At 37.6% G+C, this 18666-nt stretch overlaps 1 protein-coding gene across 10 annotated transcripts in view; it reads left to right on the top strand.

Annotated features, from left to right (window-relative positions):
• Window positions 1-18666, top strand: part of LOC129724695 (syntaxin-1A) — an 88907-nt gene that overhangs the window by 5075 nt on the left and 65166 nt on the right. The window contains exon 1 of one of the 10 annotated variants that reach the window (XR_008727947.1): window positions 11269-11272. The exons of the other annotated variants lie outside the window; for them this stretch is intronic. The gene's annotated coding sequence lies outside the window, so the exon portion shown is untranslated. Of the gene's footprint in view, window positions 1-11268; window positions 11273-18666 lie in introns of those variants that run through there. 10 annotated transcript variants of the gene reach the window in all.

Here is an 18666-nt window from a genome sequence, read left to right as displayed (position 1 = left end):
TCGAACAATTTGCTAATCGTAGAAAGTAAAAGGATTGGTCGTAATTTGAATCTTCTGCTAAATTCTCAATAGGCTTCAAAATTGGAATAAATTAAGCAATTTACAAAATTTAGTAGATAGCCAATTTTTGACCATAAAAATCAGGGAAAACTAAAAAACAATCAGGGAAAACCCCCTACTGTTCGATTCCGTATCTGATTGAATACAGTTTCTCATCGGAGTATCAAAGTTTATCTACATTAAATTTTTTTGTTCTTGGCTGGAAGCTGAAAAATATTAGGGAAACTAAGGATATATTTCAGGGAATATCAGTTAAAATCAGGGAATTAATTTTGAAAACATTTTCGCTACCTTGTGGGAGTTGATTTTTAACTGGACTAACAAAATTTAGATGAGAATTATGAGCACCCTCCGTGCACAACCGTATACATTGACAAAACACCCACCTATTTTTCGTATGGACATTTTACAAAGATAAATTGAAAAACGTTTGTTTCTGTGGTTTATTTATTAATTAAACATTAAAAAATGTCAACAAAAAGAATGAAAATAATAATTTCAAAAAGTCAAACCACCTAGACCAGAAAAGGCATTAAATGAAATAATCCCATCAAAATTCAGCTTAACTTTCTAGTGCCCAATGCCGCCGCTTCAGTGGCGGGCTTCAGTCAAACCTCTAAAAAGCTTCAAAAAGAAAAGCAAAGCCTTGGTGCTACATTCCGATTCGGAACTAGACCTTCTGTTTATTCTACACAGACTTCGCAGCCAACTATTTAGTGTACAGGACAATTGCGGGGCTAGCGCTACGATCCTACTGACACAAGGGGTACAGGGGGTAAGCACGGCCCCCTTAGGAAAATGATTCCTTAGTAGGACTCGATGGCAAATATTGTCATATTTCTTTCACAGAATCATTGCCCAGATTGTTTTTTACAAGAAATGGAAGCTTTCAGTACTTTCAAACTGTTATTTTACAAGGAATACTGAAATTTTGAAACTAAGATAAAAACGACGTTTAGCAACCAGTGCGGGTGAAACCGGCACCCCTTGGGGGTAACACCGGCACATAAGTTTGTTCATGAATTTACTCAAATTAACTGAACCAATTTGAATTCGGAAACCGCCAAATGAGAGATCTTACATTTCTGCATGTTACTGTTGAATTTGGTTGTTGTCGGTCAGCTGGTTCTGGGGAGATAACCGGAACAAGTTCCGGTGAACATTACACAGCGCAACAATTTTTTTGCTTTGGCTTCTATGTATGATTTTTTGATTGAGTTTGATGCGAACATAAATTTGTTTGAACATATATCAACTTAAGGGGCAACAATGGCGCCATTTTGAATTTTTGAGAAACTGGAAATTTTTTATGTTTTTTCGACGCCATTTTGTTTTAAGACCAAATATCAAAATTCTAAGAGTTTGTCCATATATTATAGCATCTTTTTACCCATCTTTTGAAAAAAAAAAACAGATCTTAAATCGGACAAAAACTGAGCTCAAAACGGTGATTCTACGAAACCGGTTTTGGCATAGTTTTAGTGTATTTCACAAAGCAAAATAATATCGATTATTTCTGAGCATTAATGGTTTGCTAATATCTATTCGCTAATATCTTAAAGTGGTAGTCAAATTATATCTTATCTTGAGTGAAAAAGTCTCAGAAATCGAATGGTAGGTGTCTGATCTACGTAAAATGTCAGCAAAATGTCGATTTTGCCCCAATTCACCCAGATCAGACACCTACCATTCGATTTCTGAGACTTTCTTACTCAAGATATGATAAAACAGATCCAATAGATATAATAAAATCTCCCTTATAATTTGAACCAGGCCTAGATTTGAGGGGGCGGGGGGCAAGGGAGCAAATGTCCCGGGCCTCCCGACTCGAGGGGCGGAGTGAAGACTTTTTTTTTGCTCGTGTCACCTTCCAGCGAGCAAAATTTTTTTTAAACAAAAAGGGCCCCACGAAAAAATTTGCCCCGGCCCCCAAACGCCCGAATCTGGCCCTGATTTGAACTACTTGCGGAGTCCTAGCTAATCGTGGCCGACCGGATTTTTCACGGTGCTCCAAAAAGAATTTCTCCTGGTTTCTTTTTGATGATTTAATAAACTTTAAAAAACTAATAAAGTTTCGTTTAACCCCATACGATTTATGTCCGTGTCGCTCCGATTATTATTATTTTTTAATAGGGGGGGATGTTTTATGATGAATTAATTATTTTCTAATATTTATTCAGAATTTTTATTGTGTGTTCTGCCACAAACGGTGACATATCAACACTATTGCATATATTTCAACTTTATTTCATTTAAAGATTGTAATTGCTTCCGCAGCTAAGTGAATATAATTGTAGGAAAATTGTAAACCTACTTGTCAAGAAAAAAAAGGGATTTAAAGTGAAACCTTAATCTAATCTTACACCTATCTTACTGACTATAAAGTGAGCCAAACGTTGTAATTGAGGATTGCAACGATTTTTGTCGGAATTTATTGATAATTTGGTTTGACATCTTTTCTAATGTTTCCACATTAGTAAGCCTGTGTAATTCATTCGTGTTAAACCAGCGAGGACCCTTCAATATCATTTCCAGAAGTTTGTTCTGAATCCTTTGAAGCATCTTCTTCCTGCTTGTACAACAACTTGTCCAGATAGGGACTGCATATAACATTGCTGGTCTAAATATTTGTTTGTAAATTAACAGTTTATTCTTGAGACAAAGTCTAGAATTTCTGATGATAAGAGGATACAAACATTTTATATATTTATTGCACTTTGTTTGGATAGATTATTTGGTGTTAATTATCAGTTTTTAGAATCGTTCCAGATAGGTAAATTCCACACACGAAGATTTTCGAAACAGCATATTTTTGCGCGTGGAAACCGATTCTATAACGTAGCTTAGGTACTAAAGAACGAGGAGATGAACATTACTTTCCTGAAAAGTGTTACCGAGTGATGGCAGTCGTACCCAAATTGATAGCGACACTGCTGCCGTTGATGATGATGATACTGATGACGATGCTGGCACGTAGCGACGTGGATGTTTATATTCATAACGAGAACATCCTTCACGATAGGCCTATTATCTGTGCCCGTTAAAGTTGTGGTGGTGATAAAGCAAGACCGTTCGATAACAATTTTGGCTTCGGATTTCGCTGTTATGTGCAAAGTCGCTGGTAGGTTGTGTCATATATCGAGTGATGGTTAGTTAATATTGACTCTCGCGTGATAAAATGATTTGTTGATGCTGTTCTTTGATCACGAGAACACTCCAAGCATTGAAATTAATTGAATTTACTGTCAATGTTTTATGAATATCAAATCAAGCATCTTGGTTAAAATTATGTTCTGACATAAAACATGCGCTTATTAGGGAAACACAGTTGCAAAGCTCGGCTTAAGCCCTCTACAACATTTTCTAATGCAATGCAAATTAAAGTTGATTATTGCATCACATGTTTTCCTGAGCTAAGCACTCGCTTGTTATCGTCAACAAAGCCATTCCCGGCAGTCTGTAAGTTCACCTTCCGAGGGAGAACCGTACAACCGGTAATGCTTGTCTGCTGTAACTGTACCTGGCATTTCGTCAAGTGGAACATGCTGGCACTCGTCGGCAGCTTTGCTAATGGTTAGTGTACTGTGACGAAACTTAAACTGCGCTAATCCAATGGGTTTTGGGAGAGATTCCCACTAAAGAAAGGTTTGAGGTAACCTCACTGGTTGTGACAGGTAGCTGCCTTTGTGCTGTCTGCTGCACATTCGTAGACGTCGTTTACGGTTGTCTGGGAAGCGTCGGGTACAGTAGAAAAGTTTATCGTCATATTGGTTGGGGAAAATGACATGTGGGCTATATGGAAGTGAGTTGGAGGAGAAAGATCTCTACTCCACACTGAACCTGATTACACCTACTAGCATTATTTGATGTTGTTATAATTTAATGTAAAACCGTGTCCCAGGCTGCACCTTTCAGGTGCAGTGTTTGTGTCTTCTCGTCAGTGCAGTGTATTTAAATAAAACTGTTTCGATTTATTTCTTTGGTGTTTTTTCCTAAGTTTGTATTTCGTGTATTTGTTGGTGTTTTAATTGATGGTCGTTGTGTAAATTTGTGTGTTCTTGTTCATGTGCCGTTTGCTTGTACTTGGTATTTAAACCCCACCGATTGTTTAATGTTAAAAACTCACAAATCAAAACATTTATTTTTCCACCAAAAACCTACGGATACAAAAATCAATGCCGAATCCTGAGCACTCACTGATTGAATTTTGAAAAATTTTTAGTGATGCACTTTCACAAAGCTATGTTTGGGTTCGAATAAAAAAAATAGTTATTCCAATCTCTCGAACCATCTCATGAGTCAGGGCGCTCTAACGAAACGACAAATCCATGCTCGAAACTTTTGTCTGATGGTAATTTCTAGGGAAATTGTTATCCATTTCTGCCTCAAAGTTGAACAATAGGCACAATTTTTTTAGTTTACTCTGTATATCGAATATACTTCCTGTTGTGAGAACAGTTTCTTGCATTAAAATTGGACAATTCACTGTCAATTTTACGATGCGACGTCCGCAACGTTCCATACAACTTCCGCATTAAATCCTCTTCACAGTCCTCTAAGGCGAACCGCTTTTAACTCTATCACACAACCGATTGTAATTAAATCATGTCTAAAGTTTCTACTTTATCTCCAGACCGGCTGCAATTGACTTTTTCGCGAAAATTCGAGTTTTTACCCTTTTCAAGGACACGCAAACTTTCTCCGCCGGCTAACTCTGCACTGCGAAATCCTTGTTTAAAATCTGTCCAGACTATGAAAATCGTATGTTTGCCATATTCCCGGTCTGCATGTACCTGTCGTATCGAATTTAGGCCCGTGTCATTTTATATTTATTGAACCTATTCCAACAGAAAATCGTTTATCGCATCCACAGCTCGTCCGGCACTTCTCTGAAGCCTGGCAGCGTTCTTCTCCACTGCCGCTGTTATACGACTTGCGAGAGCACTCGTGACTTTGCATTATTCAAGTAACGGCGATTCTATTCTTCAACTTTTCGTAAAAAAATCATTCGTCATGATATACTTGTTCTCCAATATGAAATCTACAAGAAAAGCACCGTAGGAGAGGATGACTATCTTTTTGAGATTGTATGACTGTGTAGGCGTGTGAGTCTGCGAACCGCACAGACCGATCGATCCCTAACCTTCCACGAGGAAAGCCTCTGGAGGATGGGCCCAAAAATGTTGTGCTGCACGGTAAGTGGCATGAAGAGGAAGACCCCAATCTTTTCCTGTTCGGTGCGCACCCTTTGCCGAAATTGTCAGTAGCGCACCGATCCGGCAAAACATTTCTCCTGCTTCAATGCTATTCGATGGCTGAGTTGAATGCTTGTTGACTACTGGCTGCTACTACTACCCTCCGTCTATCATCTTATGGTCCCGAGGAGTTTTCCTGTTCAACTTTTTTTTCCTGCTTTTCTTCCGTTCTGGAGTGGGCTGGGGTTTTTGGTTCGCAACAACTTTTCTCTTGCCCTTGCGCCGATTATTCTTCAGTGAAGAAAAAAAAAACGTCTTCGGGCTTGACTGTGTGGGTTTGCAGCTGATGGTGTGTGCGGTATATGTGCAAGGACACCTTTCGCTCTTATGGTTTGTCCCACTAAGTACGGTGGAACCGAGCGATTAATTCGATGCGGCAGGATGTATTGTGTGTCTCTGTGTGTGGTGAAGGTAGTGCGTGCAGATGAAGGAGAAAATAGTAACACAATGATATCCACCTTCTCTGGCCGTTCGAAGCCGTAATGTACTGGGCGGCTGCTTGCGGATTTCATTTCATCTGGGATAAAAAGTGGCTTCCTGGTAGTAGCGTATCAGTTGTTGCGGCTCTGTTGGCCATTTTGACAGCTGCGGTGATTTATTAGTGGTTGTTAAATAAATTTGAGCCGACAAAAAGTGGCTAAGCTATTTCACGTGACACGGGGGCAAATTTATTCCTGGCAGTAATCGGTGTCCTGTCTGCAGAAGAAGGTTGCTCGACGTTCACTTGTTGAGGCACCACCGAAGAGATGATTTTGAAATATTGGTTATTCACAGTCCAATAGTAACTTACGAATAAATAAAATTATTAAAAAAAGGAAGGGGGAGTTTTATGGTAAAATGACATATTGTTTTAAGGTTCAACGAAGAATCATTACCAAGGTTTCTTCTTCTTGTCTTATTGCTGGGTGTCATTGAGCGAGGCGTTGTGCTTTCCGTTTTTTGGTATTTTTTATCCTCACCAAAGTAAAAGATATTTCAGAAAATTCACTCCTGTGGTCATTATTTGTTACAAAATTTTAAATAAAGCTAGCCGTTATTTACTAATCATTTATTCAAAAGTCACTAAAAAAGTCTCACAGTCTACTTATCTTTATAATAATACCGGAAGTATTACGCTTGTTATTTTAAATGTAATTATTTAATTTTTGCATAAATAAACAAGTGTCCAATTCTACAAAAACGAGTAACCATTTTAATCGATTAAAAAGCTTCAGAAATAATAATGGTTTGAAAAATAATGTCTTCGGCAAAGTTGTAGACAGTAACTTTTTCCTTCCATAAAAAGTAAACCGTAAGACTTTTCAAAATCTGATTTTTTTGAGAAATCTGCACTTTAGTAGTTTAATAATGATACAGTTGACAGTACTTGGAAAAAAATTTCAAAAAAATGTAAATTTTCTTTCTTATTTTTTTTTTGAAGGACAGAACTATTTTCTACAACTTCGCCGAAAGCACTATGCCGATCAAATAAAAGGTTTTGGCTTTAAAAATATTTTTGTCATTAAGAGGCTCTCGGGTCATTCAATTGGATTCATATGTTCTTTTTGCTAACAGGAAATCTCCTGAAGTTAGGAGATTTTCCTGAGCCGACAGCCTAATAATGAAAATAATAATCTTAGAACCCAAGCCCAAGTTTGATCGATATAGTGTCTTCCGCAAAGTTGTAGATAATAATTTTGTCCTGAAAAAAGAAAAAAACGAAAAAACATTGAAATAAATTTGAAAATTGTTTTTATGACAAATCTTAATTTCATTTTTTATTTGGACAAGATCAGATAACTTAGATCGATATCGATTAGTTTACGGTATGTAGTTTCCGTAGAAAAAATTCAGATTTCTAAAAAATGATATTCTTTTGAGATATTCAACCCACTGGTGGCCAAGCCTGCCTTTAGACAGGCTTCGGTAAAATTACTGTAAATCTTTATAAACATTTTTAAAGTATTCATGAAAGATTTATAGTGATTTTACTGAAGTCCATCTACAAGCGAGCTTGGGCGCTAGAGGGTTAATTTATAATTATTTTCTTCTTTTTCCTATAATTGCTTTTTGTCTTACGGTGTATATTTTTCTCGAAGGATAAAACTACTGTCTACAGTTTTATTGAAGGGGATCTAGAGTCGATGTTTGGCTGCTGTTTATCATTACGACCATTTTGAGCTGTTTTTCAGAAAAATCGAAATATGTGTCATTTGTGTGGGACTCCCCCACCCTCCAGTGAAGCGAGTGATGTTAAATCATCATAAAAACATTTCTTGTACTCAAAAACCCTCACATTCCAAGTTTGGTTCCACTTACTTGATTGGTTCTAAATCTATGTTGAAAATTGTATTTCATTTGTATGGAAGCACTTCCTTTCCAGAAGATAGACGGGTATCAAGCCACCATAAAACATGTCTTTTCCCCAGGGACAGATTTGAGTGTTGGGGGCCGGGATAGATATTTTTGAGGGGCCCTCTTTCCTTGTGAAAAATGTAGAGGTAATATTGTTCCCTTGAAAGGTAATGTTTAATATTGTTCCCTTGAAAGGTAATGAGGGGGGCCCAAGTATTTACCAACAGCAACAGGGTTTGTTGGTCAACACAAGTGCACTCCAAAAGCTCAACCCGAAAAAAATGAAAGACTATAGCTATTCAACCATTCCTGTGAATTTTGGTGTCCCTAGCCATTACCATTTTTTAAGAGACTTGAATGAGTTTCCTCGTAAACATAGCGGCGCAACCGGCGAGCAATTTCTATACGACACTCTCACGTAAGTTGAAGCGTTTTGGCTAGGGGCACCAAAGTTCATAGAAATGGTTGATGGAAGCTTCGGTTATAGCGTCCACTTTGTCAAGCGGGTGATGGTGGGATCGAATCTTTGTAGAATCAAGTCTTATGGCTGTCAAAAAACGTTAACCTGGGTTAGTCTCAGGCTTCTTGCTTCATGGTGAATTTCATAGTACCCTTGGTTACTTCCCTCTTGTCCAAATAAGTCCCTCCTATAGTGAAACTGTGCCAAGGAATTGTAATCATAGCACGATATTTGCAGGAGTAACGAGGTTTCGATATGACTCCATCGTTTCGTCAAAATGAGTTTTATGACAAAACTGACCGAAGAAATCTAAGGGGCCTTCCACGTTCCACGTGGACAGATTTTCAATGATTTTGACCCCCATCCCCTCCGTGGACAACTGCCCATATAAATTCTAAAAATTTTGTATGGACCGTGGCCCCTAAGTCCTTTTCGAGAAATTGTCATTAACTGTATTGGCAGGAAGAACGAGGTTTCGATAGTGACTCCTTCCTCTTGACAAAAGAAGCCCCTTTTATAATAAAACTGGCCAATGGAATACTCGTGAAGTCTCTTCTCCAGGGAACTGTAATTGGTGTTATTGGGTTTGCAATTCCGGGAATAGAAATATTGATTCCCGGGATCCCGGGATTCCCGAGTTTCTCGAAGATTTTCGCAAGATATAATATAGTTTCCCATTCAATATTGCAATAAAACTTAACATACTATCAAAATGCACAACTTATGTCGTCAAAGTGCAGCTTGAAAGTGGGCATAATACGAAGTAAATTTTTGCTTGAAATGACGAAAATATTCGCTTGCCGTGTAACATCAAATCTCTTGCTTCAATAATTTGTCAAACATATTTGCTGTCGCATTCAGTAAATGAAAAATCAGACAAATATTTGCTTCGTCTAATGTAGTTATTTACTATTAATTTAGTTAGTTTACTACTGAGCGAATATTTGCTTGATTTAAATGTTGATTGATAGAAACTTTTGAAAACTTTCAATTCATTAAAAAAATTGAAACCCGTAAATCTATGCGACCAGAAATAAAAAATTGAATAAAACTCAGTCAGTGTCACATAAAAAACCAAGCCCGAAAAAATATTTTGCCCAAAAAAATTCAATATCGATCATAGCAAATATTTGCCTCGTTTAATACCTGCCTAAAACTTAGCTTACTTTTCAACAAACAGAAAGTATTATACACTGCAGTTTCTAATGAAATGTAGCGAGAGCTGGAATCGGTGATTTAGAAGTGTTCTAGAAGATGAAGAAAAAAAAAGTGTTCTAGAAATCAAACACCAGCGGTGATTCAGCGAACTTAAGCAAAGTTTTAGAGAAGGAGATGACATTGTTTGGGTTTAACGGAAAATTGTCAGCGGATCTGAAGCGATTGTTCGACGACATGAAAACTCGAAATCTACTCTTCTGCAAACCAAAGCAAAGCATTGGTGCTAACTTCCGATTCGGAACTTGACCTTCTGTTTACTATGTACGGGACAATCTTACTGATCTTACTGACACTAACAGTCTCTCCCGAGTTAAGACTCGAACCTACGACGACTGGCTTGTTAGGCCAGCATCGTACCTCGAGACCAGCTGGACAGTCAAATTCTGCACATATTTGCAACAAAAATCGATCGTGAATTTCTTATGTGAACTTGAATAAGTTTTGGTTTTTTTTTCCATGCGAATTATTAATGAAACTGAGATTTTTCATTCCCGTTTCCCGGGAATATTGCAAACTCTAGCTGTAGTGTAGCCATGTTAACGAAAAAAAATGCATTTCTGAGGATTGTGACATATTTGGTATTTTTGACATTTTTGACATGTTTGACTTTTTCAACATTTTTGATATTTTTACTGGGTTCAACGACATTTAATAAGGTGTTCTTATCAGTTTTTTTTACTTTCGAAGCTATAACAATATCGTGGATTTATTTCACAATTTCAACTTTTCTGGCTAGATGTTTTTTTACAAATTATACGAGCAAGAAAAACTTAATGTGGTGTATGAAAATCATACCCCCATTATATTGAGTAAGAAAGCAAGTAGGATTTCTAGTAGGTTGTAGTCACATGTTGACATCCACAGTACGTTAGTTATAAAAGGTATCTAAACTCAACGACTTACCGGCGGGAAATTACATAACAAATGCTTGATCCATTCAGCTGCGAAATTCCCTTTGTGCAATTAGTGAGCAATGATCAGAATTGGCAGCTCGAGCTAAAGATTTGACATTTGATTCCACTTGCTGTCTAGAGATTAAGTTTTTTTTTTTTGTTATACATTCTCAAGGATGCAGTAACATTGTACTGCGTTGCTACATTTATAGATTCCTTCATTCCCGTGTTTTCATTTCCTGTTAAGTCGTCACATTTCGCATTAGTTGAAATACGAAACAGGTCTAGTAGGCTTACACGTACACTAAAAAAAACAGTTTTAGTTGTTTTTTTTTTTTTTTTTTTAAACACTTGTTCTGAGTCATCACCAATTGAGACTTCTAATGCGTTGTTGCACTTAGTCTGTTTTTTTCTAACGATTTTATACCGTGTACGCCCCTCAAGCCCTATTACCACAAATATGTTTCCACTCATAAATATTTACATTCTAGTTGCCGACTTGTTCTCGTCTCGTATTTCATTTTGTTTCCTTCGGCGCGCTGTGGCTTCACGCCAGAAGTGCGCCACTGCTGTGTGTTTCCGTGAACGATGGAAATGCGGCAAGAAAAAATAAAGTTCCTGCGAAATGTGTATACAATTCAGTAGTAAATCCATTTATTTCCCCCGTTTCTGTTCCTGTCCTCCTCCCAGCTGCTGAGCATAAACTGTATCGTTTCGTTTACAAATATACCGTAATTATATATTACTTATAACTGTTGTAAATAAATGTAAAATATATGTTTTTTGATTTTCTATTTTCATAACTGTCTCTGTCTACTGTACTACTACTGTAACTACTACTACTGTACCACCACATCACCACTTCTGCTACTACTACTGTTAAAAAAACTACTACTACTGTACTACCACCAACCATCATCTCCTGCTACCAAATAACAAATGTCTACCGCATCATCTGAATGTGTAAAACGTGTTTGGTTTTGGATGTGTTTTCGTTGTGCAATGTAAAACTGTGAATACTCGCCAAAAAACAATGAACGCAGGATATAGCGGTTAGTATATCACTCTTCTATTGTTACCCCAACTGAACTGATAGCCTAGTTTTTCTTTCTCCTAGTATTGAAACTAGCCAGCGTTATTTAGGGCATCTTCAGCGGTGGTCTTTTTTTGAAACAACTTTATACTAGATTTACACCAGCGAAACCTGAATAGAACCAGCTAATATAGACCAACTTTTCGTTCTCCGCACCGGTGTTGTAAATCTTGTTGTTTTAAACCGCTGACATCTGTCAAACTGTCAACAATTCAATACCCCATGCTATCAGTTAATGAGACTTGTTATAATAAAAAACACTCAATATTTAACAAACGGAAATTCGATAATTTTTACGCACATTAAACGATTACTTTGGCAAGACACTTTATATCCACAAGACTTTATGGATTTGACGGTTTGGCCCGAGCGTCAATGACATTTCTCAGGATGGATTGGTATGATCTAAAATTTCTGCTACAAGTAGGGTTTCGGAGGATAGCGAAAAATATTTGATCGCGTAGATGTTCATCTTCCGTTTTCGTCTCATCAATCTTTTAAAATCTTGCAGTTCTTCAAACTTGGTTTGGGTTTTGAGGATATAGGGTGGCATTGAGCAGCTCGATTCGAACGATTTTCGCTATTTTTGTGTAGGTCATATACTGCCAGTTATGCTTCAAGCTTAAAAGGAGCAGTCATTGTCATTTGTCCTGCGGCTCATAACCCGCAAAGTCGAAAAATACGAAAAACGAAACGCCCCCCGGCGATCATTCAGTTTTCTTCGAGTTGCTCGAAACGAAATGCGCAATGTCACCCCAGCATTTTGAACGTTTTCAGTTCAGTGTCTTCGAGGAACATTTTTCTGGCCTCTTAAGTTCTCCTTTAGTCCCAATACAATTAAGGCGACGGTTATGGTCTTTCAGAATCCCCCCTTTTGCTGGTCGGTTTCCTTGATGCCAAAAACGACCAACCTGTTCAAATTCTGCTTCAGAAAAGCCACAAAAATGAATTGTGAGTTGTCATAAAAAATCTTTGTTTTGTTTATTCCCCAACACTCGCAAAACGCTTATATGAAAATAGCCAAAAATTGAAATATGGCATTTTATCCACCTATTGGCAGCGTACAAAGGGTTTTAGAACGATCTATTTCTTGTTCCAAAAAGTGACAAAAATAGACCAAAACGTATACCAGTTTCAAATTTTTCCAATTTAGATCTGGTATAAAACAAAATTTACACCACCAGTGCAGCAGTGAATTTGAGTTTGTTCCAAAAAAATAGAACAAAACAACGATTTGGACCACCGCTGAAGATGCCCTTATGTCGTAACTTTTTTGTTCGTTCCTTTGTTTTTTTTTTCGCTTATTGCTTGTAACCACTAAACCACCCGCAATCCAACAGTAGCTTTCGATGCTTATTTAGAGAGAAACAAAAACACACTAGAACTAGCCAATCCCAGACCCGTCCAAGGTCGTCCAATCGCACACGGAATTACATTATACTAAACGCCCAAGCTTTTCCTTTCGTTGGACGCTTTCGTTTGGTATCGCCACTGCGAGAATATTATCAGCTTTTTTATCTTCGTTCTTGCTTTTGACCCTCTGCCAGGTAGTAGATTCTATCAGTATCAGATAACGCTCAATCTTTTGGCTTTACAAACGAGAGTTCCTGATGCCAGGTGTTGCTTTTTTGTGCATTTTACATGTATAAAGTTTATACCCATTTAGGGTGGGGAAAAATGATCGATTTTCCAGAACCAAGTTTTTTTGGTTCCTTTTGGGGCCCCCCACAACCCTAAACTTACCGGGAGTCGATTGGTTTTGTCTTCGCTTGGCGCATTGCATTTCAAATTTGTATGAAAATTTATATGGGAAAACCCACTTTTTTGCATTTGCCTTTCTAGAAAGCTCAATAATGCTCTAATAATGCACTACATTATGTTAAAGTATAGTATTTTAGATGCCCAACAACTTTGCAGAAGACACTGAAGAGCTAGGATATCCCTAAAATGAGCTACAGCTGTTCAAAGTTGAGTATGTCGGTTTAAATGCAGAAAATCTTGTTTTCTGCCAACATTACCAATGCACCGGTGTCAGTAGGATTCCCATCAGAAGTAACCTGTTGTAACGAGTTTATACACTAAACTGGGTCAAGCTAACAAATTTGGGTCAATATTCTAGGCGTAGGTAGAGTCTACAACGTGTTTCAGAGGTCACTTCTGATGGAAATCTCACTGACGCCGGTACACTGGCAGTGTTGGCAGAAAAAATGATTTGCAATATAAATTTCAACATAATCTACTTTGAACAGCTCTAGTATTTTTTGGGACACCCCAGCTCTTTAGTGTCTTCGGCGAAGTTGTTAGGCATTAAAAAACCTACCGTCTGAAGTCATGAAACCTATGGTTTGGACCATTTTAAGCTCTTTAGAATGGAAAATGCAAAAAAGTTTGTTTTTCCATACAAATCTCCATATAAATTTGCAATGCAATGCGCCAAGCGAAGACAAAACCAATCGACTTTCGATAAATTCAGGATTGTTTGGGGCCCCAAATATAACAAAAAAAAACTTGGTTCTAGCTTTCTGCTATCAAGTTTCGTTTTTTCCATATAACGATTCCCCACCCTTATACCCATAGTTGCTCCGCTTCAGGTGAGTTCTGCTGGCCTTCGGTTTCAACAGGATATTATAATTTAAACGCTGTTTTTTTGTTGTTGTTACTTTGGAACTTTTCTTATACAAACGTGTACCGTTTTAATGATTGGGTATAAATTGAGCAAAGTTTCTGCCGCAGGATGCCGGATCTGTGCAATATCACAAATAATGTTGAAACATCACACCTAGCGGATTTTTCGCACAGTTTATTTACCACTGAAGTTTTAGATATCACAAAGCAACGACTAAAATCGCCTAAATCGGACATTTATTTTTCAGTAGATCAAGACATCGTCACTATAAGTTGCCAACCATTCAAATTTTTGTTTTTCAGTCTTTTTATTCTGGCTGCAGAAGTAGTCCTAGAAATGCGCAAATTAAAAGAAATTGATTTCGTTAAAATTTTAATAGTTTTTATCGGGTACCTGATCATTCTCTTCAGACACTGTATTGTTATTATCCGAACCAACCGGTTCATGGTACAGACCATGATTAAAGAATAGAAAACAAAGACTCATTGTAATTCTAAGTCAGCCACGAGAGCCCAGTTCTCATCTGCAACCGCAGGCAGGTCTGTCCCCGAACGCGCGTGGTATCGTGATTCGTCACACGACAGTTGACACTAATTCTGTGAGGGGTCAATTACGTCGTCGTGTGCCCCGTGTGCTTTATTACGTAAGCAAGCAATGATGGGGTATGGCTTCCGATGTGATCGACTAAGTAGACGTTTTCCAGCTATTCAGCAGTGTTAAATTGTAATACACCAGCAATCGACATGTTCTCGAAATTGGCTAATCCATCACAAGTGGAGAAAAATTCATTATTAGTGGGTTCTTTTGTTCCGAGGGCCTTTTCAGCCATTGCGCTACATACATATATACATACATAAACCCTTCCGAAGTCGCGTTGCCGGCGAAACAAAAGAAATGGGGACAAAACGTTGGAATGGAAAATTGATTGTAATTTGATTCCACCTGAAATGGTTCGGCTTTTCTTTTTGTGATCCAGCGGGATCTAATTTTAGCTTTTTTTCTACGTGACCGCTCGGTGCGGCCCATTATTACTCACGCCTGGTGCGGAAACAACAAGAACAGTTTTGAGGCTAACTGGAGACAGTGTTCACGATTATGGTAATAACTTTCCCGACTTTATTTATTTCTCGTCTCTACTTTTAATAGCTTCAAGAGCAGTGCTAAAGTCTTCTCGATCGTTGAAGATTCACGCCATGCACCTCTGGTAGAATCCACACTAGTCTAGTCTAGAAGGCGGTGATAAATGAGTTCGCTACTAAGCGTTGAAACACTGATTCATATTGTGCTGCATTGTAACCAGAACCGGGTTCAAAGAGAGATGAACAAATTCATTAACGGAACTGACGATTGCGATGACATCATTACCGTTAGCTGTCGAGTTGATTGGTGTATGCACGACCGGTTGCGATATGTGTATGACTAGGCGCCAAGGAGTGCAAATGGAATCACCAATTTGAGCAAGATCGGCTGCTGCTGACACTGGATGATCTTTTGCACAGTCAAGTGGATGGGATGCAATCTGTATGTCTGTCACCCCACCGCCGTACAATGTCAGATTGCGTTCTGGGAACATTGATGAATGGTTTACATTGTGTTGGCTTGGACGGGCACGTAGGTTTGTTCGAAAAACCGAACGAAACGTGAGAAACTTTTTGAGTTAAATTGGTCATACGAAACGCCTTGATTTTTTACCGAAAACTAATAGGTTAAATTGGACTCACACTGTCATTTTGTTTCAGACGTTGAACAACGAATTGTATCCAGTGATCTGATGTCTAATTTTGAAATGAGTTTTGGCGTTTCAGGTTTTAACTGATTCTCGAAATGACGTCGCTTTCAACAGCAACTGGCTAGGTATGAGAATGGTGAATTAACGATACAACGACATTTCTGAGTACAAGCAGTCGAAAAAATTTGAAATAGAACACTTTCAATTTGAAGTTTCTATTAGCTGAGATCAGAAATGAAGGAAAAAAAGTTTCCTGCAATCAATGAACGGTTAGATTCACTGACTCACGGCGATGGATATTTTGTCGCAATGTGTACAGTTGTTAGCGAGAAACAATCATATCAGAATTGTTGCTTATCGTATTGATATAAATGCTATAGGAGAGCGATCCATTATGTCTAGATAAGAGGGTGAGCTCTTAAATTGACTCGCATTCTCGCATAGACAATAATAGACAATTGTTATTCGAAAGAAACTTTGCATACATATTTGACAAAGCAAAATGAGTATTTTTCAGGGGTTGAAATATTGTTTAGACTCAAGAGTAATTTTTCAACACGGCAGATCGTATACATTAGGTGCGCAACTAAGTTTTCGCTGGCTATTTTTGAAAAAATAAACACAAAAAAAGTATCGCACGCCAGCCTGGAGGGCTAATAGCGGTCTCAATCAACTAGATTAGAAGAGAGATATCGTTATCGGTATTGTTTTTGGCACATTTTCATGTTGCAGGATAAGTACAACGATACACCGTGCCCTTGTGCTGACTCGAGAAAATTTCCAGCCCGAAAAGATCCTCGTCCTGATCGGGAATCGAACCCGACATCACAACCATGTGTGGAAGAGCCGACCCGACATCGCTAACCACAGATACAATCCCTTTATAGCGACATCGCAAGGGACTGTCATTACAGGGAAATGTCGCAATAATACGAAGAATTTTTGTGTATATAGAACAGAAGGTACCGTTGAGAATGTCGTTATAGATGTAGCAATGTCGTTATAGAGAGATTCGACTGTACTATTGTCGCAATAAAAAATGGCAAGTATGAGTTTTGGTATGCCATTATAGAGGAAGGCCGTAATAGCGAAATGTCGCAATAAAACGAAGAATTTTAGTATAAAACGAGGGGCCTTTGAGAATGTCGCTATAGCGAGATTTATCGTTGTAAAAAATGTCGTTTTAGAGGATTTCAACTGTACTCTGTTCTGAAAATAAAAGTTGCCTATAAACCATTCAATATTGCAGCACAATAAAGAGTGATACGGTCAAAAATAGGTGCTTTAATTCGCCGTATTATTTTTATCGTGTATTGAAAAAAAAAAACACCTGAACACCCCACACTGTTTCCAAAGCGGCAAAAACGTGATCGAAATTATTATGACCCGAAAAACTTGATATTAGAGCCACAGTGTCTTCAGCAAAGGTGTTCCATTGATTATTCTCCATGTTATAGAAATTACAGTTTTGTGATTTATCCACTCAACAGTGAAAAGCGAATTTTACTTTTTTCATTTTTGCATATAAAAATTCATCGTGTTCGGCAAAGTTATAGCAAATTTCATAAGAAACAACTTTGTCGAAGACACCATATTTCTATCTGCCTATTTAAATGGACTTATGTGGAGTTTTTTATAGATTGCCACTAAAAATCAGTTTTTTAAGTATAACTTTTATTAGTGATTCTCTACAATTTTTCAATGTTCTATAACATTGTTTGCTATAATAAAATAAACAATTTCTCCGAAGGAAGTGTATTTTTATTTCACTTTTTTTTCGGTATCTACGATTTCTATTTAAATACTGCACTAATTCTAATTCACTAATTCTTTTTACTAAAAAAATTATTTTGGAGCCATAGTGTCTTCAGCAAAGTTGTTTTGTTAATTATTCTGCATTCTATGAAATTATAATTTTGTGATTAATCTAACCAAAGCGCATATAAAAATCCACTTTGCTGAGTAAAGTTTCAGCACATTTTATAAGAAACAACTCTGTCGAAGACACCATATTTCTTTTTGCCAATTTAAATGAACTAGTGTGAAGTTTTCTTTAGAATGCCCCTTAAAAATCATTTTTTATAAAACTTTTTATAGTGATTTTCTAAAATTTTTCAATGTTCTACAATGTTTTTCAGTAAAATAAAACACATGTGTTCACCGAAGGAAGCTTATTTTTATCTCTTATAATTATTTAGTTATTAAAAATTTCTGTTATAATAGTGCACCAATTTACTCACAGATATATACACAGGAGACAGCGAGAGACAAATGCTCATATCTGGATTGAATGATGTGTCAAAGTGTTCAAAGTTTTGATGTTTCGACCCTCAAAAATATAATTCTAATAAAAAATCAGAGTTCAAGATGTCTAATAAATGTTAAAACGATTCACTAAACCACATGTAAATCATTTTAATGTTTATTAGCCATCTTGAATATAACTTTCTAAACACTGAAACATAATATTGATTTCTTCGTCAGCTGTGAAAATGGCGTCGAAGCAAGAGAAGCAACGAATCAGAATTTTGCTCGCGCATCGCTAAAATCCGAACTACTCGCACGCCAAGTTCGCAAAATTGTTGAATGTGGCCAAATCAACCGCCACCAAAGTAAAAAAAGTGTTTGGAGAACGTGTATCGACTGGCAGGAAGACAGGAACGGTGAGAAATCGAAATCCGAAGGCCGCAAAAACGATGGAAAAGTGGCCAACTTTTCCGCCCGAGATTTCGTTAGCAGGCTGGGCGTGTTGTCGACAACTGTGAACCGGCCTAAAAAATGAACCGGACTGTCGACTTCCAAAAAAATGGTGACTCCAAATCGTGACGATAAGCAAAACAAGGCCGGCCAGACAACGTTCGCGAAAGCTGTACGTGAAGAAGCTGACGAAGTTTGATTGCGTGGTACAGGATGATGAAACTTACATCAAAAATACTTTAAACAGCTTTGTGGACAGGAACATTATACGGTAACTGGAAAAGGAAAGGTGGCAGAGATT

Source organism: Wyeomyia smithii, chromosome 2 (assembly GCF_029784165.1).
Source record: "Wyeomyia smithii strain HCP4-BCI-WySm-NY-G18 chromosome 2, ASM2978416v1, whole genome shotgun sequence".
Classification (NCBI taxonomy): domain Eukaryota; kingdom Metazoa; phylum Arthropoda; class Insecta; order Diptera; family Culicidae; genus Wyeomyia; species Wyeomyia smithii.
Note: the sequence above shows the minus strand (reverse complement) of the source record. Positions and strands in the feature narration are given on the sequence as shown.